This window comes from Amblyomma mixtum, chromosome 3, assembly GCF_055824585.1.
Source record: "Amblyomma mixtum isolate Tamu chromosome 3, ASM5582458v1, whole genome shotgun sequence".
Taxonomy (NCBI): Eukaryota; Metazoa; Arthropoda; class Arachnida; order Ixodida; family Ixodidae; genus Amblyomma; species Amblyomma mixtum.
In genome coordinates this window covers 386,594,875-386,620,658 of record NC_143014.1, presented here as the reverse complement: position 1 = coordinate 386,620,658, position 25,784 = coordinate 386,594,875, and the positions used below count along the sequence as shown (strand labels likewise).

The 25,784-nt window shown below is 43.7% G+C and overlaps 1 long non-coding RNA gene across 1 annotated transcript; it reads left to right on the top strand.

Moving 5' to 3' along the window:
• The first annotated feature begins 469 nt into the window (after positions 1-469).
• Positions 470-14,333, top strand: LOC149357098 (uncharacterized). The gene is made up of 4 exons (XR_016291782.1): positions 470-764; positions 2,360-2,420; positions 2,481-2,646; positions 13,312-14,333. It is a non-coding gene; the product is annotated as an uncharacterized LOC149357098 (long non-coding RNA).
• Positions 14,334-25,784: the final 11,451 nt, after the last annotated feature.

Sequence of the window (25,784 nt, the reverse complement as noted above, 5' to 3'; positions counted from 1 at the left end):
GACATTAAGGAAATTCTGGAAACAGATAACGTAGACATCGCGTACAGCAAGCTTATTGATGAGCTCTCTCGAATATATAAGCGCCATTTCCCAGAACAGAAGTTTAGGCTGGGTAAAAAAATAAGAAAGCCATGCATAACTCCCGAGTTGTTAAAACAAATAAATTGTAAAAATGCACTCTACCACAAGTTTATTAAGACCAAGGAATCAAGCGTATTAAAGGAATATAAATCATTAAGAAACAAACTGAACAGAAAACTAAAAGTGCATAGGAAATTTTATTTTCATGCCGAATTTGACAGCTGCTCGAATAAACCTGATATTTTATGGCAGAAGCTACACTGTAAGAAATGTGTGTGAAATGACAAGCATTTTTACGGAAATTTTCTGTTGTCATACAGAGAATATCTGTTTTGCGCCCTTAACAGAAATACGTTCACGAAAAAGAAAGTAATTTTCTGTTTTTGGAGCCGCAACACGCCCATTTCACCGAAAGTTGGTGACGTCAGCACCGCCGTTACACAAAAAAGTGATCCGAAAAACCTTTGCTACTTTTCATCAATCACGATACATATTTTAAGCGTCAAAAAGTTTCTACTCGCAATATTAGCGCGCAGAATGAGAAGCAGTACTATTTGCTGCGATTCTGCATTCATCGATTGACGGCATCATGGAGGACGGCATGGACGTGATGAGCGGGGAGCTAGGATAATACCGGCGTGCTGTGTCCGTGATTTTCACCGATCAGACCGTTCGCACACAAGGTGAGTGGTGCACATTTTTACCGGCATGAATGATACGCTTTTTGTCGTCTTTTGGGAGTATTGTTGCGGGCTTGTACTGCTGTTGAACAGGGCAGTGAAGCGTGCCCACCACAGCCGCTTTACCGCCGATGCGTCACTGCTGCTTTACTGTCTCTCACAAAAGGTGCACAGCGCGCGGAAGAGAGAGGAACACAAGCGACAAACACGGAAGAGTGCGATAGTTTGCGGGAAAATGCACAAATTTTGCTTTGTCTGCAGATATGCACACCTAAATGAACCGAGTGAGTAAGCGCGGGAATTTTTAGGCCAGGGAAGTACGCGATTGGTTAGCGGAGGAGGACGTCAAAGAGCGCGGGATTTTCAAATTCGTTTCTCGTCTAAGAAAGGATCATAAGGGTACGTTGTGTCTTTTTATTTTTATTGACGTTTATTCATGCCGGTACAAGTAATGCAGTAATTGTGTTCATTTTGTAAGATTTAACTGATCTTATCTTTGGGCCGAAATAGCGTTGCACGGGTCAACGCAGGCTCAAAAGTTTCTATACAGGCGTTTCATATGCCGTACTTGCGCTGCCACAGGCAAGTTTTTCAATGGCACTGATGTCATTGGAGCCGACATTCGAGATTTTTTAGCGCCTTCGACACGCGAGCTCAGTCCGTATCCTCCAATGTCAATCGCCATCTCTTCGGCCAGCCCGTGGAAGAGGTCAAGGGAGGAGTAACTTTATGAAAGATGGCCAAATTATACATATTAAAATACAAATTAAAAAGGGGGGGGGGATCCTAGGCTGGAGGCGCGAGCCACCGCCCGATACGAAGGGTTAAGCCACTACCATCCATACAACCGTGCTGCGCTTGTCTGCTTGGGCTCTGTGGCTGTTGAATACGATATCTGCTGCTTGCGTTTTTCTGGTGCTTCTTTAGTAAATAGTTCGTGTACTCGCTAAATGGGCGCTTCGAGATAACAGTACACCATTCAGCATTCACTACGCTAGCTCGAACTTTCCGCAGCACTGCGCCGATCACGACGACTGCGCACCTTAGTACCTCGTACTATGCTACTTAAAACATAGTCATTTACAAACAATTTGCTCGGTTGCTTGAGATAAAACGCAAGCTGCGCTCTACTTATGTTAAATAATTCCCCTGTGACCTAGTAGTGTGACATTTGAGGGGGCTGGCAGGTGCAAGGTTATTCACTACCGGTCTGCCGGATCAACTGCAGTGCTAGGAAAGTATCTTGACACCACTCTATGGAGGGCCTCTTTTGCTCTTGAGAGGCATTTACACTGTGTTCTTGGGCTGCATTTGACTAAAATGGTGCAATGTTTATGTATTGTAGATAATCCAGCACTTGTAAATGCCTATGCTGATTTTTAGGGCCTTTATATGTGGTTGACGCTTATTTGTATACACTCCAATGCATTTCACCACGCATTGTTGGGAAAAATAAGAGCCTGAGCAAGTGCAGAAATGACTTATTTATGCTTATACTCTGCTGCATGTTTATTTGTAACTGGTTTAAAGTTGCAGCTTTCACATGGTGCTACTTTAGTAGACAATTCTTATACGCATTTAACTCCCTCTTATGCCAGGGATCTGCCAGTGATGACGACATCGGGGACATGCCATGTTCTCCTTTCATCATTGCAAAAGGTATAACTCTGTGGTACCGCACTCGGGCGAGCATTCCTGATTTAAAACTTGTTTGTGCAGGAGGCAGTTTCCTTACTGCGACGAGCTTCAGCATATGCATCGACACCCTGCCAGTGATGCACGCAGCCAACCCATGCCAGGCTTTCAAGCTCATGTTTTTGGTGCACTTTGCTTTCAATGTTGTGAACCCCAAGGCAACAAGCCTCTGCCTGTAGTTCACACAGCAGTAAGTACCTATCTCGCTTGTTAACTGAGTTGTGATAACCTTTCGTGTTTTTGGTTTGGCCACTTCTCAAATACTCAGTGATGATAAAAGTTATAGGTATATACCACTTTATCATAAGACCTTTTTATGAAAATGCTAACAAAGTGCAAAAGCAATTTTTAAAAAAGTAAGAAAATGTTTGCTGAACCCAGGCAACGAATCAGCTATGGAATGAAATTTTGCTGCTGCTGCTGCTTGGTTAATGCAGCTGGTAAAATAGCGCTCTGAAAAAAATCTGTGGAAAGGAAAGACAGATAAAACTATTTTTTGTGGAGTTGATCTTCAACCACTTCTTCACAGATTATGGCTATACTACCTGCATTGCATGGTGCCCAGTCACTAATAAGAAATGGTTGGAAGGGTTACATGGTACTATATTGCTTCTGAGACTATGTAGCAGTGTATGGCTATTTTGGTGGAAGTCATACACGTTGCTTGCTCATAGGGGTCATAGATATTTGCCCAGAGGAGCACAGCACCTGGGGGGGGGGGTTACTGAAGAGTGCATATGTGCATGCAATGCCAGTAACCCTTTTGTGGCCATGTAACCATCCATTGTTTATGGATAGATTTGAATGTGTCGCCATGCAGATTTGATGGATTTGACGTCGTAGATGGTACTTCGCAGAAATTGTCAGCATTCTTTCGCTATTAGTAAGTACGGGGACTTGTGTTCATGTAACTGTGCGATGAACTTTGTGATGGTTTGATCGTATTTACACTACGGCTGCTGGAGCTTCTTTGATCTTGAGCTCTGGCAGCTGATGTGGTTCTGGCGTTATTTGGAGGGTATGCTATATTTTGTACTTTGTTTTTGTATTTTGTGGTGCTTAATCGGTGTTCGGATAGGATAATTGATGAGGATTTAAATATTTTTCCAATGTCTGGGGCTTTTCATTGCTGTATTATGTGGAAACACATTTGTCTTGTAATCTAAGCCAATTTTTAATACTCTGCACTTTAAAATAAAAATTTGAAGTATGAACACACTTAGTGGAGACAACGTATGCTCAGAAGAATAAAGGTTATGTTAACCATTTGTGTTAGAGAAATGGAACAGAAAAAGCAAAGAGAGCTTCATAAGTCGCATTGAAGCTGGACTTCCTTCAAGAAGAAATCAGCTGCCTCAAATAAGAGCAAATCTATTTTGATTGCTGCGTTTGAAGTTTCAGTATGTAGTTTTTTTGCTGTGAATAGATCATGTATATTGTCCATTACCATTGGCCACTGTGTTTTCCCGCCTCTTCAGTATTCAGAGGATTTTGACTTAAATAGTCGGGGAAACCATGGAAAAGTCAGGGAACTGGAAGAAAGTAGCTTGCTCGACACCCTGGTTTAGTGGCGGGTCATGCATGGTGTTTGTACTTATCATGTCAGTCAACATGACTGAAATCATGGTGTAAGTGTACAAGCCTTTGCAACCACAGTGCTTCATTTTTGCAGCCAATGTTTTGTGTACACTAAGTCAATTAGGCTTCCTTGTTCACGTTAGCAGTCATTTTGTGAGTTCTGTCAAAAAATAATCTTCTTTAGCTCCAGCATTTTTTGGAATTGAATTCACCTGCTAAGTCTTTTGTCTATATAACTCACAATGGGGTTATTAAATAGAGCAGTGAAATTTTTGTATGGTTTGCTATCACTACTGACTGCGAGAGGAGGCTGTGGCTAAAGGTACGCCGGATGGACCCGGTGCATTTCCTCCCCTTAGTACTTTGGGTAGACCCGGAGCATTTTTTTTTTCCAAATACATCGGACAAATCTGACAGTGTTTTTCAAAGTCCGGCCATTTGATTCTTGCCTGGCAGTCTGCTCGATTTACTCTCACAGTGCTCCTTTGAATTCTATCAGGATTAGTCATACCTTGGAGCTCAAGAATGTTTGCTCACTGCCCGGAATGGGCCAATTGGTGTTTGGCGCACATAATCTGAGAGCTCCATGCAATGAACTGCTTGATCACATGACAAACACCATGTTCTCCGGTTGCACCGTTCACCACATGTTGTTTGGTTAGGGTGTGTGAACTGCAAAATTATTCCTGGCTATTTCCATGCAGCATGGTGCACATGTGTGCTTTTCTGTTGTGTGCTGAAGTCCGCTATGTGAACTTGAAGGTTTGTTTACTTGCGACGATCCGCTGTCCCTCAGTCGAAGCTGAGTGCGTGTGCAGGATCAGTGCTCCAAATACACGTGTGGTGTGTGGCATTGGCTGAGAAGGGCCCATTGGCTCATGCTAAGTTCGAACCACTCAATATGGGCAAATTTCCGCCTGAAAGACCAAGCAGCGAGCTAGGCACTTTCCTTGTATTCCCCTCAGAAATGTCAATGTTGGCCCGGAAGTGGTCTGTACATGCTTCCTGCTTTGTGGCTGCTCCTCCACAATGTTCTTTTGTATTGTGGTGGAGTATCTCTTTCAGTCGCCTAGGTCAACTCTGTAAATAAATTCCCCATACTATTGTTTTTGCATGGCTGTGAGGCATAATATAAATATTTTAAAGATGAATATTATACCTGGTGATAAAAAAGAGCTAGCATTATGTTTCTTATGTAATACGGATAGGTGCATCTAGGAATATGCGTGCTGTGCAGAGCATAGGCGCTCGACCTAGGAAGCATTCTGCTGCCCTTCAGTGCTGGTGATAACTTGCTTAAATTATGAGCAGAGGTGACAGATTACAAGACCAGTGCGAAAGCACCAAGCTGCTGGTGCACGCCGCGTAGCTTGCTGCTTACATATGTGAACTGGTGCGAGCGATGGTAGTGCTATATGCACGTGCAACCGGGTGTGAAGACATATATCTGAGATTTTTTGGGAGAGCTGGGCTTGTTTTACTTCATCTGAATGACAGCCGGCGATATAAGAATGGGAAAAATTCCCTTTGAAGCTCCTCGAAAGTCACAGTATGTGGCATGCAACTTGCAAATACTTCGCAGAGAAGAGTGTTGCACGCAGCAGTAGTGCACTGGCTGGCAGCATCCACTATCATGTTGGATGAGATTTAGCCATGGGCCGGCAGCTACATCCTCCATACGCTCAGTGAGAATGAACAGTCTGTGAGGTGTATCTTTAGACACTGCAGGGAAAGAAAATCGGAAATTAGAAAAGGGGAGAGTTCAGCTAGGCTTGTGTTGGATACATTGTGCTGTGGGAAGGACGAAAGACGAAAAAGATGGAAAAAATTCTTTTTACACTATATGATATATGCAGATGCCTCCAGGTATGCGTCCAATGTCTCATAAACAATGGCCGAGGGCAGATCTCTGAATGACATGCAACTTTTCATTTCCAGCAGTTTGTAGCTGTCATGCCAGTGTCCTTGCATGGAGAGAAGGACCCCATATTTAACTAAGTAATCAGTGATGACAGTTACCAAACAACGCTTTGCCAGTAGCTTCCCTGTCTGTGTGCACAGGCGTATACGGTAGCAGAACAGTCCCTCAAAATACACAGTGATTCACAAGTACCACCTTAAGATGTGTCCCAGCCTCTGTACTTTCTTAATTTTCTCCTTTCAGTAAGTGTAACCCCTGCAACATTGCAACATTGCCAGGTAATTGTGGCAGTATCACGTTGCCTCAGGGACAACCTTACCGCACCTTGTGTGAGCCCTTGCTGAGGCCCATACTTGCAAAGCCTCTCATTATTTCCTTTTGTTTATATTACCTTTTTACGTTGCAATTTTTTTTCGGTATTTTTCAGAGGGAAGCCTAATTGTAAAACAAAATTGTGCTTAACAGTACATTACCGCAAGCTGTGCCCTTAGATGGCTGCAGCCTGAAGGGATACTGCAAACCAATAGCGGCACCCGGAAGTCGCCACCACAATGCCACCGAAGGTCACGGACCACCGACTTTGCAAGCAGATAGTACGGTTTAAAATATAGAAAAGCAAAGAGGCTTGCGACTGAAAGATGAGTTTAGTTACATGAACTGAAAATGCTGACACCTTCAGCTCCTCTTCTAAAAGTGCATGCATAAGCAAAGCATAGATATTATATGTCTGATTAAAATTTCTTTAATAAATCAACCAGTCCAAGGGACATAAATAGAATGGGCATCAAAGTGACACAAGTAGTATAGTTATTCAAAGAGAAGTGGCAGCAACAAGATCCCAGTAATGAAGGGACCGATAAAGTGCTTATTTGGTAAGAAAAAGTCGCATAGAGTGAGCTCCCGACTTATCCAAGAGAGCCAGTTGTTGCTGTTGCAGTGACCCAGAAGCACTTGCACTTGCGTTACGGGGAAAAAAAAACAATACTTATTAGATGGCGCAGCATGATGCACTTTCACCACGGTATCTTTGCCACCATGGTACACATTCCTTTTCCAGTACTCATGAAATTGCTAGCCAGAAGGGAGGCATCAGAGGCAAAAAAGCACTCACTTCAGTCATTTCATTTTCTGTGAAATGCTTGATCACATTCTTCACCATCACGTGAAATATTTTATTCTAATTTGTTTTGCTGCAGTAGTGATCTACTACATCTGGCACTCACCTAAATGCTCTTTTATGACTTTGTCGTATCAACCAAGAAGCTCAGGTAATCGCAGAAAGTTTTCGTTGTTTACAGTGAAAAGCTAGAGCAACACTTTCTGTTGGGCAAAGAGCTGCACAGAAGGCGGCAACATGGATGCTGAACTGCCAACTTTTATATCAGAAGAAACGGGGACAGCTATTTGTACACCTTCCTAGCTGTCAGATACACGACGAAAAAAGCTAGGTAAGGTCCATTTGATATGAAAGCTTGTATCACGGAACACCAAAATAAGACAAAAACATTCCTCAAGCAGATTTTTTTTAGGCGGAAAAGACAGGGAATCGGCCAGCAAGAATTTGCGCAGCTGTATCTATGAAGCAGCAAAAAACCAAAGGTTGCGAAGAATGGCCAACAAGAAACATGCCAAAAACCACGATGAAAACAAGTGAAAAAATAAGACATGCTCTTGAAGGTTAGAAGTGATAGAAGAGATAAAGAGCTCAGAGGGCCGCAAGTAACAGCCAAAAAGCTAAGAAGTTAAGTGATAAAAGTTGACAATGAGGGAAAAGACGAAGTGTAAAACCAGGAGCAAGTGGTGAAGACAAAAAATAAAAAAATACCACTGAAGGCCCAGGATACACATGATGAGACAAGTGTTGTGTAGCTAAAACCAGGCATTGGATGGCAGGTAGGCTAGTTCTTTTTCTGATAATGAGTAATGCTGCCATCTTGGCATTCACTGTCGGAACTGTAAAATTTTGGAAACAGGACGTTTATCCGAATTTCAAAGATGGAATTAATAGCGAAGAACAAGAACTCACTGGCTTGTGAAATCATAAGGCAAGATACTGGCAATGAAGGACCAGTGCATAAGGAAACCTTCAGTTTCATTATTTGAAAAAGTACCAGCCTATTTGTCATGCAATACCAGATTTTATATATGCGACACTTGTCTCACCATGTGCACCCTCGGCCTTCAGTCGTATTTTTTATTTTTTGCCTTCACCACTTGCTTCTGGTTTTACATTTGGTCTTTGATCTCATTGTCACTTTTCTGACTTTAATCTTTTGAGCCTTTTGCCCTGTTATTCATTGACCTGTGACGTTTTTATCTCTTTTATTGGTTTTAGCTTGCAAGACCATGTCTTGTACACTTGTTTCCACCCTGGTTTCTTCCATGTTCCTTGTTGGCCATTCTTCACTAACTTTGCTTTTCTGCTGTGTCCTAGAAACAGCTGTGCAGATCCTTACTGGCTTATTCCCTCTGTTTTTTCAGACTAAAAAAACCACTTGTCACATTGTTTCGGGGTATCTCCTGATATGGTTTCATCTTTTTTTGCCATGTGTGCTGACAGGAAACTGTACAAAAGTTGATCATTCAGTGCTTCAGTCGATGTGGTCCTCCTTCTGTGTAGTCTGTTGTCATTTTTTTTTTGCCCTGGTTCCTCACAGATTGCAGAAAGCCAGTCTGAACAGCCATGAAATACCATATATGCTTTTTATATTGATCAGGGGCTCTAAGACATTCTTGAAGAGTTTCTTCGCTTGCGCCATGATGAGTTCATGCTCCTTGTCAATGCATTTGCTATGCTTTCTTAGACTTGCCTCTGTGCAAGCTTGATATGGTGCGAAGTGATTTTTCAAATATTCGAGGCTTCTAAGAATCTGTGCCATGTGCCTGCAGTCATTTTATCCAGTTGCCGCTGGTGATTACATGGGATCCCTGTCAAAGAGCTTGCAGCAGAAACAGAATACTCTGTCTTAATATGTTAAATATCCGGCGTCCACTGAAGACTGTTGTTTTTGAGGTGTCTTTGAGAAACCTTGTTTAGGATATATGGTAATGCTCACCTAGGAGAAATTAGGAGAAATTGATTAAAAGGAAAGGATTCCCACTGGAAAATATTAAATAACAGCCATGTTGAACCTCAGTTCTTAGATGAAAAATGTCCAAGGAATACATGGTTCTAATGTACCCCACCCCCCTCCTTCAAATCCCCCCTCCCCCCCTTCCAGTTGCACCCATGAATCTGCCCCTGCAATAACCACTAAAATGTCTTGAATGGTTGTAATATTCGGTCACGGACGGGACCGGCCAGATTTACTTTGGTGTTATCATAGTCAACATATGTTACGTTGGTGTACATATCCGTGAAGCAGCAGAGAAGTGGTATCCAGATTTTTAAGTTATGCGTTAGTTTCCTAGAACCATGAGTACACTCCACCTGTCCCACTTTTCATGCAATCTCTCTTCTCTGGGTCGCTGTGTTTGACGATACTGGCCTTCCCAGGGCATTTTCGCTTCTTTTGAAACTATTATTTAGCTCATGAAGCTGATGTTTTAGTCTTGCCTGCTCCGCTTTTAATAGCGCCTACAAAAAAGCCAGCATAACAAAATTTTGATAGCGTTAAATTGGGTGACAGGAGAATTGAAACCTTTTTCCAGTTGGATATGTAGAAAATGGTACAAGCGTTATATTTATCATCAAGGATTCCTTCTGTTCCTAATAACAGTGCCTTGGCTGCAGACTGGTGTGAAGAAGGTCTGGCGTACTTTTCTGCATACACATGGGCAAAATTTTAGTGGGGCGAAACAGCTATTGTCGACATGAGCTGAACTTACTCAGGTGAAACAGCAGGCCATGCAAAGTTAGCTAGGCTAGATCAGGTTAGTTTTAACCTTACTACGATAATTCATCTTGTTCCTGTACTTTAAAATGGGCTTTTTCCATCGTCTCTGCTTTTTCTTGAAAACTGTCGCAATGCACCAGCAATTTTAGCACTTCGGCATTCTTTTTCTTTCATAAATTGTCTTGCTTAGAACTGCGCATAAGGCAAGACAGCTTGTTAGGAGAGTTCATTTGCACAGTCCATGGCTACAATGCAAGAGGCAGGACAGGTGATTGGGTAGAAGCAAACGAATTTCAAAATAAAAACAAACCATGCCGACATAATGCTAGACACAGGAAATCAAATCTCTGTTTCTAAGTTGCCAGAACCCTGCACAAAATTTTTGTCTACATCTATGCACATAGCAACAATAGTAGCACTACAACCATTCTCTACAAAATCATTCAAATTTTCTGTGCCCATTTTCTCGACATTCAGAATTAAAAACATTTTTTTGTCCAAGACGGGTATTTCTTATGAACGAGTAACTATGGGCTCACAGTCCAAAATCCTGTGAGTCTCAAAGATGATGATTAGCAAAAAGCCCAGTCTACATTTAGATCTGTAATTAACGCCTAAAATCAAGCAGTGCTACTCTGCAGCACTGGGTGCCTAAAAGAAGTACTAGCTATAATGAAATTCTCACAGAGCAGAGCATGCAAAAGGGAGAGAAATGGTGCACACATTATTTCCTACCACCATTAAAGGCAATACAGCTTGACACAGTCAGATGTGTTCTGATTTAGATAATGCACAGGGTGTGCTGAAGGCAGTTTTAAGTTCAAAGATGGAAAGAATCTGCACAACTGAGACGGGACAAGGGCTAAGCAGTGAACTGACAAAGCTCTCTAAGCACAACTGTCCTCCCCTACCCCTTTCCTTTCTGCCGCAGCAGAGCTTACAGGTGGAAAGAATGTCATTTAGATGGTCCTGCCCGCAACAAACGACGCCTGAAACTATGCCGCGTCTGTAAGGTACATGCACCCTTTGCAACCCTCTACAGTAGCGAGTTATGCACTCATTTTGGCATGCTTCAGGCATACATGTTGTCTCCCTCATTTTGAAGAGCTCTGGAAATGTCTCTTTTGAAGGTCAGGGACAGAGGGAGGGCGGGTAGAGGATGGGAGGATGTAGCATTACACCCACAGGGCAACTCAGCATCCCCATTTTGGTGATGTCTTGTGCGATTGCACTGGTCACCCTTCCCTAAGGCTGGCATTGCTCCCACTTGTCGGAGACAGGTTCACTGCTAATGGGATGTTTGGGTTTTTTCTCTTTTGTATTTTGATTTGCATTCATTTCAGCGTGAACTGTTAGGCAATGCTTCATGTTGTGACTATAGCTGGATACAACTGAAGAATGCATAATGATTCTGACGACTTCATGGTTAATTCCCATGCACTTGCTAATCCATCACACCAGCTGGCAAAGGGAAAGGATAAACCACAAATTAGCCAAAATAACCACAACATCATAATGGTTGGTTGGTGCCGTTGACTGGAAGACTTCCTTTTTGCGGTATTTGAGCCTACAGCTTTGAATTGTATACTATGCAAGATAACCCATGCATACAGCATTGCATATTGTTGTGGCATATACCTCGCTATGTGTGCCTCAATAAACTGGCTCCTCAGTCAATTACTTGAGGATTGCTGATGAGAGATACAGCAGTGTTATTGCTTGCATTTGACATGAAGCTTTCTTGATGGGTGCGCTGTAAGCCGCACATATTTCTTCCAAAGTGCATCTGTAGGGGGGAATTTATATGTGGAAAGAGTGAGGAGCCCAGGATGCTGTACAGACACGCTCAAACTGACAACTGTTTAACCTGAGTAAGTTCAGCTCATGTCGACAATAGCTGTTCAAACTGAGCATAAGCCAGGATACTGAAAAAGGATGTTAGTACTTGCATTATTGAGGCCTGCATGTGAGCTGTACTAGCGGCATGTGGGGAAAATGCTACAGCACTGAAAATGTGCGACTTCCAATGCTCAACCAAAAGTTTTATTCGAAGCTATTGCTTAATTTTGTTTTGATTCTGCCTACAGAGAATATTTTGTGTGCATTCTGCATGTTTCTTTAGCTGGGTTATTGCTTGAGGTTGTGGCCTGAAAAGTTTTTTACTCAGGGCAGCAGGCACTTTGCACTATTCTGGGACAGTGGAAGCTGAGTGCAGATGTAAGAGGATAACGTCACATTCACGTAACTGCTTGCTCTGCAGCACTAGACATCATTTTAGACTTGCGTATCACTAGTTGGGCATTAGTAATACAAACAAGCCTCGGCTCAGTTCTGTTAATTCCAGCTTCACTAAAATGTGCATATCCCTCGTCATGCATCTAAATCTCTGTAAAGACAAAGCACGTCAATATGTGCTGCAAACTTACTTATTACCTGTCAAAAGATTTTTGCTTACGGCTGTACTTTCGGGTGACACAGAATAGGCATGCTGATGATTCGACCTGTGTATACATAGACATTGCTACTCTGGTGTCAGAGAGCACTTTGAAGGAACATTGAATGGAAACTGAAGTTGGCCTTTGTCGAGAGGCTACTGTCTGATTGCAAGGAGACTGAAATGGTGCTTTTACAAGCTACATAAAATGAAGAAACAAAGTACAGGTGTTGTCATCATTGCCTCATTTTCTAAGTAGACTGCAGTCTACTGACACGTCAGATTTCTGGGTGCAGATAACAAGGCCCTAAGCAGCCCCGCAACTAACTTCAAAATGTGGTCATGGAGTCCTTTTTGGTGTATACGTCAGAATTTGAATTTAGTGACCGGCAAATTTTTAAATTTAGTTTTCTCAGCAATAAATGCATTTTTTCGCTGCCACACTGACATCAACAAATTGGTTTGATTCGATTTATTGGGGGTTAACGTCCCAAAGCGACTTACGATATGAGGGACGCCGTAGTGAAGGGCTCCGGAAATTTCGACCACCTGGGGTTCTTTAGTGTGCACTGAATTTGCACAGCACACGAGCCTCTAGAATTTCGCATTCATCGAAATTCGGCTGCCGCGGCCGGTATCAAACCCACGTCTTTCGGGCTAGCAGCCGAGCACCATAACCACTGAGCCACCGCGGCGTGCAACAAATTGTGAAAGTGCAGACAGAATGAATTTTTCCCAAGAACAACAGGTTACATGGAGTTGTTTTTGCATCCCTTTAAAAACTAGTGTTGGAGTTCAGTGAGCAGCTTTCACACAAGTAACAAAACACTATGGTTGTTAAAAACCTTATTAAAGTGAACATTTAGGAAAGGTTTATTTTGGCTTGAAGTCTGGTTTTGTACTGAGTACTAAAGACTACTATATATTCACTAGTGCTCACAATGAAACTGAAATGTGGGCTACAAAGGAATTAAAATTTGGGGTAGGAGGAGGGGTGCAGTCTTCTTGCAATGTTTATTATTTTTTTGAAGACAGCATAGATATGCTCACTGTCCGAGGAGTAACAGTGCTCTGTCATTGTTTCAGGACCATTGCAGCTGTGAATCCTGTCTGGGGAACGAAGGCAGAGCACTCGAAGAAGCAACACTGCCCCTCTTCAAAAGTTGCTTCCCTCATCATGCAAGACTTTGACTTTTAACTGTTCTGAAATTTGACAACTTTTTAAATCAATATTTTGTGTACGCTGTGATAAACCAAACAGCCTGTGGCATGCCTTATCATGCAGTTGTCACAAGAGTGGATGTACTATGTATTGAGAATCAATGTTATATGGTTACACTGATAAGTCAAACAGCTTGTGGTATGCTTTATGTCCTGTGGCTTCTATCTCACTTCATTTCGTACTAGTGTCAGGCAAGACACAATTTGTTTAAGATGCCTTATTTATGCTTATACTTGCTGTTACACTTTCGTGGCTGGTTGTATGAATTGTAGCACTACTTTCTATCTTGTCTGTGTTACTTTTTTCATTTTAAAGTTATTGTAGTCTCAAGATAAGACGTACTAACTGGAGTGAAAAAATGTTTTGCAGTTACACTGTGATGAGGCAAACAGTCCGTGGCATCCGTTATGTCCTGTTGCTTTCATCTTGCTGCTTAATGCAGCACTAGTCATGAGCAAAGCATATTTTTCCAATACTCTCCTTTTGCGTATGCCTGCCATTAGTTTAGTGACTGGTTGTGTTCATTGTTCAGGTATTATTACTCCGTGTCGTATTCATTGTAGTGTATTGCTATTTTAGAGTGAATCGTGCCATTCTGTATGACAGAAAGGCACAGGTTTCGTTTCTACTTTACTTGCCATTACTGCATATTTTGCATGATTTTACTGTATGCCTGTAGTGCAGGCAGGGCAACGTAAGTTTCTTTTTTTCTTCGGCCACCCTCCTACTGTTTAACTTAATTCAGTGGTGCTGAAAGATATTACTTTATAGTAAAATATCAGCCATGATTGCATTGTTTCACACTGCATATTTTCCAATATTCTTGAATACTAACTTGCCTTTGCTTGTGATTGTTTAGAAGCGGTGAAATATTTTATTGTATTGAAATGTGGCAGCAGTACTAATATTCTGTATCTGTTTTTATGTCAGTCATTAAAAGTTGATGTGATAGAAATAGTGTATGAAATGATAGAACATGGAGCTTCACAGAATATTTTTGTGACTCATGAAAAAAAAGCTGTTAAATGACAGAAAATATGGTAAGAGAAAATGGAACATCACAGAAGTTTTCTGTTAGCAGCAAACCGAAAAACCTGTGAAATGACGAAAAGAAGTAAAAACAGAAAATTTCTGTCATCCTCACAGACATTTTCTGTTAATTGCAAACAAAAAACCCTGTGAAATGACAGAAAAAGTAAGAACAGAAAACATACAATAACAGAAAATTTCTATCCTCTTCACAGAAATTCTCTATTAGTCGAAAACAGAAAAGATGTGCAAAATGACAGAAAAAGTAAAAAACCGAAAACATAGCATAACAGAAAATTTCTGGCAGGCCAGCTGCCAGAAAATTTCTGTTTTTTTCAATAAATATTTTTTACAGTGTAAATACCCTCTTGAATCGTCGCAGGTCATCTCCGCGTGTAGAAAAGCTACTTCTTGGTGGCAAAGAAATATCGGGAAGTGCTCTAGCAAATACGTTTAACGATTATTTTGTGGGCTACTCCAATAGTTGTGCATCGACTGATATTTCGACATTGCTACCTGATAGAAATCAATTTTCACTTTTTGCCGCCGCGGTGGCTCAGCGGTTATGGTGCTCGGCTGCTGACCCAAAAGGCGCGGGTTCGATCCCGGCCGCGGCGGCTGGAATTTCTTTGGAGGAGAAATTCTAGAGGCCCGTGTACTGTGCGATGTCAGTGCACGTTAAAGAACCCCAGGTGGTCGAAATTTCCGGAGCCCTCCACTACGGCGTCTCTCATAGCCTTAGTCGCTTTGGGACGTTAAACCCCATAAACTAAACCAAACCAATTTTCACTTTTTTTTTCGCCCTTTTACGGAACATGAGGTACAGTCAGTTTTCATTTCACTCAAAAATAGCTCTAGTTGCGACATAGAAGGCATGCAGGTCCCGCCAATCAAATATGTGCTCGATATTCTTTCTCCTTATCTCACTTGTATCTTTAATATGTCTTTGGCGAGCGCTATCTTTCCGAAGAGGATGCAGATTGCAAGAGTTTCGGTCCTGTTTAAGAAAGGTGACGGAAACGATATAAAAAATTACAGGCCTATTTCCATTTTACCGGTGCTATCCAAGGGATTAGAGAAGCTAATACATATGCAAATGTCTAATTTTTTCGATAAGCATAATCATATTTCCTCTGCCCAGCTTGGATTTAGAAAACGCCGATCGACGGAATTAGCACTACTTGAGCAAAAATAATTTATTCTGTCGCAGTTTGACAACAAGAATATTGTGCTTGGCCTTTACATAGATTTCACTAAAGCATTTGATTGCATCCATCATTCCATATTACTTGAAAAGCTTGAGACTTACGGCGTTCGAGGGCACAGTCAGAATCTCATAAAATCGTACCTAGATCATCGCCATCAATATGTGCAAATAGAGAACTGCCGTTCAGATTTGAAACAAATCAACAGAGGTGTTCCTCAAGGCAGTATTCTTGGCCCGTTCCTTTTTATAGTCTATATAATTGACTTAGTTCATATCTACAGAGATGCAAAATACATTTTATACGCTGATGACGCCAGTATATTTTTTTCATCAACTTAGCCTAGTAGCCTTCAGAATAAAGCCAACTCTGCTCTAAGATCCCTTCATAAATGGTCCGCAGCAAACAGTCTACAAATTAATACCAAAAAGACAAAAGCCGTAATCTTCAGGCCCAAATCGAAGCAAATAAACAGCAGTCTAATCACTTTCTTTACGAGAACGAAAAAATCGAAATAGATAGTAGTGTTAAAATACTTGGAGTCATCTTCACACAGAACATGCTTTGGGATGCGCACATTGAATCTGTTTCAGGGAAGCTATCTCGTGTTGTTGGTATGACGGCGCGACACAGAGCTATATTACCTTTCAATATAAAGCTTCTTATTTACAATACTCTCTATTTTTCTTTTTTGTATTATTGTGTATTGGTATGGGGTACCACAACACGTACAAACCTTGAAAGAATACATATACTGCAAAAAAAAATTGTTCGAGCACTTTTTAATGTATCGTATCATTCCCACACTTCAGAACTATTTTTGAAAGCACACATAATACGCGCGTTTAATCTTTACAACTATAAATTAAGTCTGGCTTTCAAACGGGAGGTGAAAGAAAATCTCAAGTTTTTTCATGAATTATCAGGTCTCGATAAAAACACACATTTCTACACCACCCGTTACACAGAACCGTGGAAGGTGGTCACTGCGCGGGTAAATTATTCCAGGCAAAAAGTGTCACACACACAGCCAACCCTTTTAAATTCATTCCATAAATCAGGCATAGATTTGCATACAATTTCTGTACTAACCCTACTCAAATATTTCATTAACAATCCTTGCTTACAATAACAACTAAAAATGTTATCTTGCTTTTTGTTATTTACCTCTTCTGACTGTCAAGTGTGCGTGCATTAATTTTGAATATTGTGCTTTCTGTAAGTTTTTTTTTTGTTGTTGATGTTCTATCGCTGCCTGCTTTGTAGGGGGCTAGGGGGCTTCAGTCAAGTCGCTTGTTGTCAAGCGGCTTTTATCCGCAGTCTCCCCCATCACTCATGGAAATAAACAAATTATTATTGTTATTAAACAAAGGTCTTTCGTTGCTGGAGGATTCTAAAGTTTCGTTGCTGTCGCGTTCTAAATTCTTTTTTCTGTTCAGTTTTTACTAACGAACCGGACGGCGAATTACCGCACTTCCCTGTCTTCGATCGTCCAGCTATGCCAGATATTTTGTTCGATAGCAATGGTATTCAGAAACTAATTGAATCATTGAAAGTGTCATCGTCATCTGGCATTGATGGCTTGAACTCTAAAGTGCTAAAAAATACTAAAAACGTGGTTAGTGTCATTTTGTGCCATCTTTTTCAACAGTCATTATCGCCAGGCGTGCTTCCGCAAGAATGGAAAATCGGTAAGATCATTCCAGTCCCCAAGAAAGGTTCATCGTTTTCATGTAAAAACTGCCGCCCTATTTTTCTTACTAGCATCTGTTCAAAACTAATGGAACATGTTATTTATTCTCACATCGTTAAATTTTTAATTTCGGTCAAGTTTTTTCATCCTAACCAACACGGCTTCCTAAAAGGACTTTCCTGTGACACCCAACTAGCCCTTTTTATTAATGATCTTAGTTCTCATCTTGACTTAAACATTCCCGTTGACACGCTCTTCCTTGACTTTGAAAAAGCCTTCAATAAGGTACCCCACAAAAGATTACTACTAAAACTTTCACGTCTTAACCTTAGCCAATTGGTGTTAAAATGGCTATAAAATTATTTGACCAACAGAGAGCAATTTGTCTACGCTAACAAATCATCGTCACCTCTTTCCCCCGTTACTTCAGGTGTACCACAAGGCACAGTGCTTGGACCCTTGCTTTTTCTGGTTTGGTTTGGTTTATGGGGTTTAACGTCCCAAAGCGACTAAGGCTATGAGAGACGCCGTAGTGGAGGGCTCCTGAAATTTCGACCACCTGGGGTTCTTTAACGTGCACTGACATCGCACTGTACACGGGCCTCGAATTTCTCCTCCAAAGAAATTCAACCGCCGCGGCCGGGATCGAACCCGCGTCTTCCTTGCTTTTTCTAATCTACATTAACGATCTTCCCTCTAACGTCAACACGAACATCCGATTATTTGCCGACGACTGCGTAATCTATCGCCCTATTACCAGCAGAACTGACTCTGACACCCTCCAAACTGATCTAACCCAAATCGAAACTTGGTGCAAGCATTGGCTAATGTCCCTTAATATTACTAAAACATGCATGATTTTTTTTCATCGCCGGCAATCCCATATTCCCTCAAAATATGTACTCTTCGGTTCTGAAGTATCATCTGTTCTTTCCTGTAAGTATCTTGGCATCACCTTAACTCATACCCTAACATGGTCTTCGCATATCACGAACATCGCTAACGACGCTAACCGCACCCTTGGCTTCCTATGTCGAAATCTTCTTTTTACTACCCCTTCTATCAAATTATTAGCTTATAAAACATTCGTCCGACCTAAACTAGAATTCGCATCAGCGGTATGGGATCCTCGTCAATCTAACCTTTCTATAATCCTTGAAAAAGTTCAAAACCGCGCTATCTGTTTTATTTATTGTGACTACGCTTACTATACTAGCGTATCCTCTTTAAAATCCAGAGCATCCTTGCCTAACCTTGAAACTGGAAGAAAAATATCTCGAATATGCCTATTCCACAAGTTCTATCATTCACCTTTAGGATCATCTATCATATCAACAGCTCATCGTCCTTCTAGCCGCAACAACCACATCAAGACCGTATACCCACCCGCCGCAAGAACTACATCTCATTTCCGTTCTTTTTTTGTCATATCATCTCGGGACTGGAACGATCTGCCGCCGGAAGCCGTACTCATCGTCAACTGCATCGACTTCAAGAAAGAGGCCATCCTTATGTAATCACTCATCTTTATGTATCCTGATCTTTATATAATCTGCATGTAATCCGCCCATCCCTCATGTAATGTCCCACAACCAGGGGCCTTTGAGGTAATAAATAAATAAATAAATAAATAAATAAATAAATAAATAAATAAATAAATTAAACTTGAATTCTTAGACAGCGCGTTGTGTGTCATTTCCTTCCTTCGTCCAGTGTTTTGCGTTGGTTTGCCTTTCTGTAGAAAGCTAAAGGGAAACACGAAAAGTCTCGCGCTCAAATACGCATGCGCCGCCCACTGTACAGCGCCTATCCCCCTCTCCCACCTGCCTCGTACCATTTCGGACGACAGCCTTCTATCGCGTCTTCCCCCTGTCTTTGCGTGCAGGGGTTTATTATTTTTATTTCCTTTTGGTTGCCCCAACCTATCGAATGTCTTTGCGTGCAGCGCCCTCTGTCCCCGTGACATAGTGGTCGCTGGACACTTAGAAAACTCATTTCATTGCTGCTCTTTTTCCTTTTTTCCCCTTTGTTCCCCTCCCCAAGTGTAGGGTAGCCAACTGGGCATATCGCCTGGTTAACATCCCTGCCTTTCCGTCCTTTTCTTTCTCTCTCTCTCTCTCTATGAACAAAACCGACCACGCAGTGATTCCGGCAGGCGGCGCACCAGCAGCTCGCTCTGCGAAACAAAAGACGAAGAAGAGCAAGTAACGCCTACCACCAGGTTTGATTTCAGCGCGCGGCCGTTAGCTACTTGCACTCAAAAAGTTACTTGCACTCAGCAAGAAAGCACTTCTCCCGCGCTTACCGACCGATGATTACAAAATCGTCTGCCGACCACAAGGTTGGAATCTGAGGGACTTTGCGCCCGGACTACTACTCTTCTGCGCCTGCGAGGTGTCCAGGCTGCCGTATGATACGGTGAAGAATGAAGACATTATCAGAGTCAATACGGCCAACAACACCTTCACGCTATGCACGCCCGATCGTCAACGGGCGACTGCATACGCCAAGATTGAAAAACTGAACCTCCAAGGTCAAACCTACAACGTTACGTCGTACGTGGCGGCGCCCGAAGACTCGGTAAAAGGGGTCATTTACAACGCCTACGCGGGAGACTCGCCCGAAGCGGTTCGCCAAGGCTTCGGAAACAGAAACGAAGGAATAGAAGTTGTGGATGCCCGAAGGATCGGACAGTCCAGAACAATACAAATCACCTTTTTTGGAAAGAAGCTACCCAGTCAAGTAATCTATCAGTGCGGCGTCTTTCGGGTCCACCCCTTCAGGGAGCAACATGAAGTATGCTACAACTGCAGGAGGGTAGGACACCGGGCCGACGTCTGCTACAAACCTACAACGAACCTTTGCCGCCGCTGCGGAGAAAATCACTCGCCTCCACCTGAGGGAGAACAGCCAACCTGCCAACCCGTCTGCATCGTCTGCAACGGGGGCCACAACACAGGCAGCCGGAACTGCAAATTCCGGCTGATCAACAGGAACAAACAAGGAACGCCCCATGGCAACCAGGCACCCAAGCAAGGGGACAACGACTCATCACTACACGGACACCAGTCTAGGCCCAGGAAGAAGGAACAGGGTGCTACCGGAAAAGGAGGCAGCCACAGCCGGAACAACTCCAGCTCCTTCCCGCCCCTGGGGAACCCAGCAGGGAACGACAAGCGAAGCTCGAGCCGCGGACGCAGCGATAGCCGCTCCAACAAAAAGGTGAGCTGGCCAGCAGAGGCCTCCCAATCTATTGACGCTCGAGAGAAGGAGTTTCAGATACAACTACAATCCCGAGACAGAGAAATTGCCAGCCTTAAAAAAGAGTTGGCTGACATTAAACGCCTGTTACAAGCGCATCAGGTACAGAATGCCACTGCGGCTAGAACGCCACCCACCGCGTCCCAGGCTTCGACCAATATTGTGATGGAAACAGACGCCATTTGCCACACTCCCTCCACCGCGTCCCAGTCTTCGGCCCATAACGCGACGGACACAGACGCCAGAATAGCAACTAAAAGACCGCTTCCTACAAAAGAAGGCGAGGAATCCAAACGAAAGGCCGAGGCTTCGGAAGCCGACACCCCGCAGCCATCGAAAGCGCCTACCAAACTCAGGGCAGACATCAATACTCTGTCAGAGAGAACTAGCGCTATATCAACAGAACAAGCAACCTTCCAAGGCCTCGTTACTACCAAATTTGCTGAGATAGATATTCGCTTTGCAACACTAGAGGGACAGGTATCCCAAATAGCCACGTGTATGCAGCAAATAATGGATAGGCTTACAACTATCGAGGCCCGCCTACCCCCCATCTTGGATCTGTCCACGACGCCACAACCATCTATAACCCAACATGACACCACGCCAAAAATTTGAAATTTGGCAATGGAACTGCAGAGGCTTCCGCCGCAAGCGGGCCCACTTGCAGCTCCACATCCAACAAGCACCGTCTGTTACAACCCCAGACGTGATTGCATTGCAAGAAGCTAGCGGCAGGGCTACACTGCCAGGCTATAAAGCATATCTGCCACCTCATAATGATACTAGTAACGCAGCCGGCTCCTTCACAGCCACTCTGGTGCATAGAAATATCACCGCAATTCAACATTTTATAAATGATTCGGAAGAAGATTACACCCTACTTGAAATAGTACCAAGGCAAAAAGGAGACTCAAATCTCTTCATCCTTAATGTATACAACCCGCCCAGAAACAAAGGCAATGGACTCCCACACTTGTTGATAAACACAGTAAAGCTGGCTGCTAGGGCTCAACTAATAATTGTGGGAGACTTCAACGCTCAACACCCAGCATGGGGATATACCAAAGCAACTCCGAAAGGGAACCTGCTCTGGCAAATCATACAGTCACTAGGGCTCACAACGCTAAACAACCCGAGCGACCACACACGCATGGGTAACAGTGTATGTGTCGACACATCTCCAGACTTATCCCTCTCTAAAAACGTCAAGGACGCAAAGTGGGTCAACACCGGGCAAAACCTTGGTAGTGATCACTTCATCCTTAGCATCACCTTCCCCACGACAAAACTTAAAAACAAAGCAAAAGAAATACGAACCACGGATTGGGACAAGTTCAGGCAACTTCGCGACAAAACAGCTCCAAAGGAGATCTCTAACCTTAGCGACTGGGTTATCTCCCTGAATGAGGATGTCAGCTCCACTAGCGTTGTGGTGCCAGTTGAGAAGGAGGAGCAGATTGCAGACTCAAAACTGTTACACCTGTGGCAGGCACAAAAAGGCCTCCAAAAACGTTGGAAGAAGCAAAAACACAACAAGCGACTAGGCAAAAAGATCGCTGAAATCAAGAGGCGAATCGAGGAACATACACTTACTCTCCAAACACAACAATGGAACCAAATATGTGAAAGCGTCAATAGACAGCTCGGAAATAAGAAGACATGGCATCTTCTAAGACACCTGCTCGACCCAGAACAAACACGTCCCGTGCAACAAAGTCAACTGTACAGACTCATACATAAATATGAGGGTACAACTGAAGACCTAATCAAAGAGCTAGCAGAACGTTATCTAAACACGGATGATGGTACCACACAACCAGACTACCGGGGGACTCCTAATCCAAATTTAGACGCAGACATCACAGACGCAGAGGTCTGGTACGCAATTGGAAAACTGCGGACAACATCTGCGGCAGGACCAGACAAAGTAACAAATAAGACTCTCAGGAACTTAGACGCAACGTCGATCGCGGCGGTTACAGACCTTATGAACAAATACTGGCATGCAGGCGACATACCACCAGAGTGGAAACACGCGAAAATCACTTTTATTCCTAAAGCGGGTAAGAAACTCAGCACTGAGAATCTATGCCCAATTTCATTAACATCATGCCTAGGCAAACTCATGGAACATGTCATCCTCAATAGGCTCCAAAACTATGCGGAGGACATGAACCTCCTACCTGAAACAATGTTAGGATTCAGGGCCCAACTATCTACCCAGGACATACTCTTGCAGCTTAACAAGGACATAATTGAAGCTGACGAGGGAACAGGAACGAAAGCAATATTGGGTTTAGACCTTGTTAAAGCTTTCGACAACGTCACCCACAAAGCCATTTTGACAAACTTGTCAGAAATCAACCCCGGAGAAAGGACGTACAACTACATCCGATCCTTCCTCACTAACAGAACAGCAGTGATAACGGTCGGAACAATAGAGTCTGCCCCAATCACACTAGGAAGTAAAGGAACGCCACAGGGCTCCGTCCTGTCCCCTTTCCTTTTTAGCCTCTCCCTCATCAAAATTCCCCCCAAACTGGCACAAATACCAGACCTACATCACACGTTCTATGCAGATGACATCACACTTTGGGTAACCAAAGGATGCGAAGGCTACATAGAAGACACACTCCAAGCAGCAGTGGACATCATTGAGGCATGCGCATGGGAATCCGGCCTCACTTGTTCTGAGCAAAAATCTGAACTTTTCGTGATCCGTCGTAAACAAAGAGGTAGGCGTACCACGACAACCCCCCCGCAAATAAACGTCTATGTTAATGGACGATCTGTCAAAGAGGTACAGACCATGAGAATACTGGGGTTGTATTTACAAACAAATGGAAAGAATACTGACACACTCACTAAGCTAAAACGCACGGTAGAAGCGACGGCGCGATTAATCCGCCGCATAGCTAACCGCAGACAAGGGGTGAGGGAAAGAGATTTATGCCGACTAGTGCAGGCCTTTGCGCTAAGCAGGATACTCTATGCCACCCCTTATCTCAAATTTTCGAAAGCAGAAAAGGACAAATTGGATAGTATGATACGGCAGGCCTATAAGGCTGCGTTAGGACTCCCACTAAATGCCTCAACTGAAAGGCTTATGAGGTTAGGAATACATAACACCTACAATGAACTGAAAGAAGCCCATTTCATGGCTCAAACAGCGCGATTAGCCAATTCCAGAACTGGCAGGAGTATTCTTACCAGGCTCGGAATTAACTTTCAACCTACGAATAACGATGCTAAAGTAGACTTACCCCGCGACTATAGGACGGCCCTACTAATCAAACCACTCCCCAAAAACATGCACCCCTTACACCATGAGGGTAGAAGACAAGCAAGAGCCAAAGCCTTACATAACAAATACAGACAGTGCGCTGGAACACTTTATGTAGATGCAGCAGAATACAAAAATACCAATGCCTTTGCAATTGTGGTTGTGAACGAGAATGGTGACCACATCGTCTCGGCGACAATCAAAACGAAATCCTCTGAAACGGCAGAAGAGGCGGCTATAGCCCTCGCCCTAGCGCATACCCAAGGAAGCATCATCTTCAGCGATTCCAAAATGGGTATCAATAATTTCGCTAAAGGGCGAATTACAAACACCTCCCTTAGAATCCTTAACGCAACCAAATTCTCACCAAATTATTCCGAATTGATATGGGTCCCAGCCCATTCGGGGAATCCGGGGAACGAGGCAGCCCACAATAAAGCCCGAGGTTTCGTCGACCGGGCAGTGGATGAGTCTGGCTCCCTGAATTTCACGAAGGACTCCATGATCACATATCATGATCTCACCAATCATTTTAAACTAGAGAGGAGAATTTTCCCCCCTCCAGACAAAAGACTTAGTAAAGAACAAGAGGTTACGTGGCGTCGTCTACAGACGAGATCGATACGCACCCCATCACTCCTCGCGCGCATTTATCCAGATCTTTACAACCCAAACTGCAAACACTGTGGCCAACGTGCTACCTACGATCACATCCTGTGGGACTGCAAAATAGAGCCACCTCCGGGTGATCTAGTTACAGCTCCTTCTCTCGAGCGGTGGGAGACCGTGCTGGCTAGCTCTGACCCCAGAACGCAAGTTTTGGCGGTGAAGTGGGCTGACAAAGTCGTCGAGGGCTATGTACTCTCGACCACTTAACGCGACCTCTTGCCAAGCTCTTCCCGGCGAATAAAATGTTTTACAATCAATGTAAAGGAACAAAGCGGCCCGATATCCTTTTCGCAAGAACTGGTTGCCATCGAACGATGTGGACGGCGCGGCTCAACCGTATTCCTGACCTCCTCAACGAAAGGTCGGTCACCATCGAAGGGAAGGTTTACTCGTTCGACTCTTTCGACATCTGCTGCCCGGACAGTGATGAAATCTCAGGCTACATCGTCGACGTGTACACCTTCGACCCCGTCTCGTACCGGTGGGATAGGATACAGACTCGGTCACTTCCCGAAGATGAGCCGATTAACATCATGGGCCACAGCGTTGTAGCCTACGGCCATTGTGTCTACATTTGGGGCGGACAGCACACCAGCCCAGAGGTTACCGGCCTCCACCGCTTCGATACCGATGCCATGACATGGAGCCGTCCGGAGGTAAGGGGCGAAGTACCGAGTGCTGATGTTAACCACTCGGCGTGCGTGCTTGATCACAGGATGTACATTTTTGGTGGACTGCACAGAGATTCATCGAACTTTGTACGTTTTCTGGACCTAGAGACCCTAAAGTGGCATCGTCTCCCGACCAGCGGAGAGGCCCCCCTCGGGCGCTACTACCACACGGCGACCGCCATTGGAACCCGCATGTGCATTTGGGGTGGCAACCTAGGATTCACACGACCCGACGATCCTTATGACAATTGCTTATATTATCTGGAAACGACCACTGCGACGTGGGTGCGCCCACAAGTGCAAGGCTTCGCCCCGGAGGTGCGCGAGTGTCACGGTGGCTTCGTGTACGAGAGAGTGCTGTATATCTTCGGTGGCTACAACGAAATGCTGAAAACCTACTTTGCAGATATGCACAAGTATAACGTTGAAAACTCGTGCTGGACAAAAATAACGCCATTTGGATCAGGCCCGTGTGCGAGGCACTCGCCCGGCTGCTGTGTTCTTGGAGAGAGGGTGTTGGTCT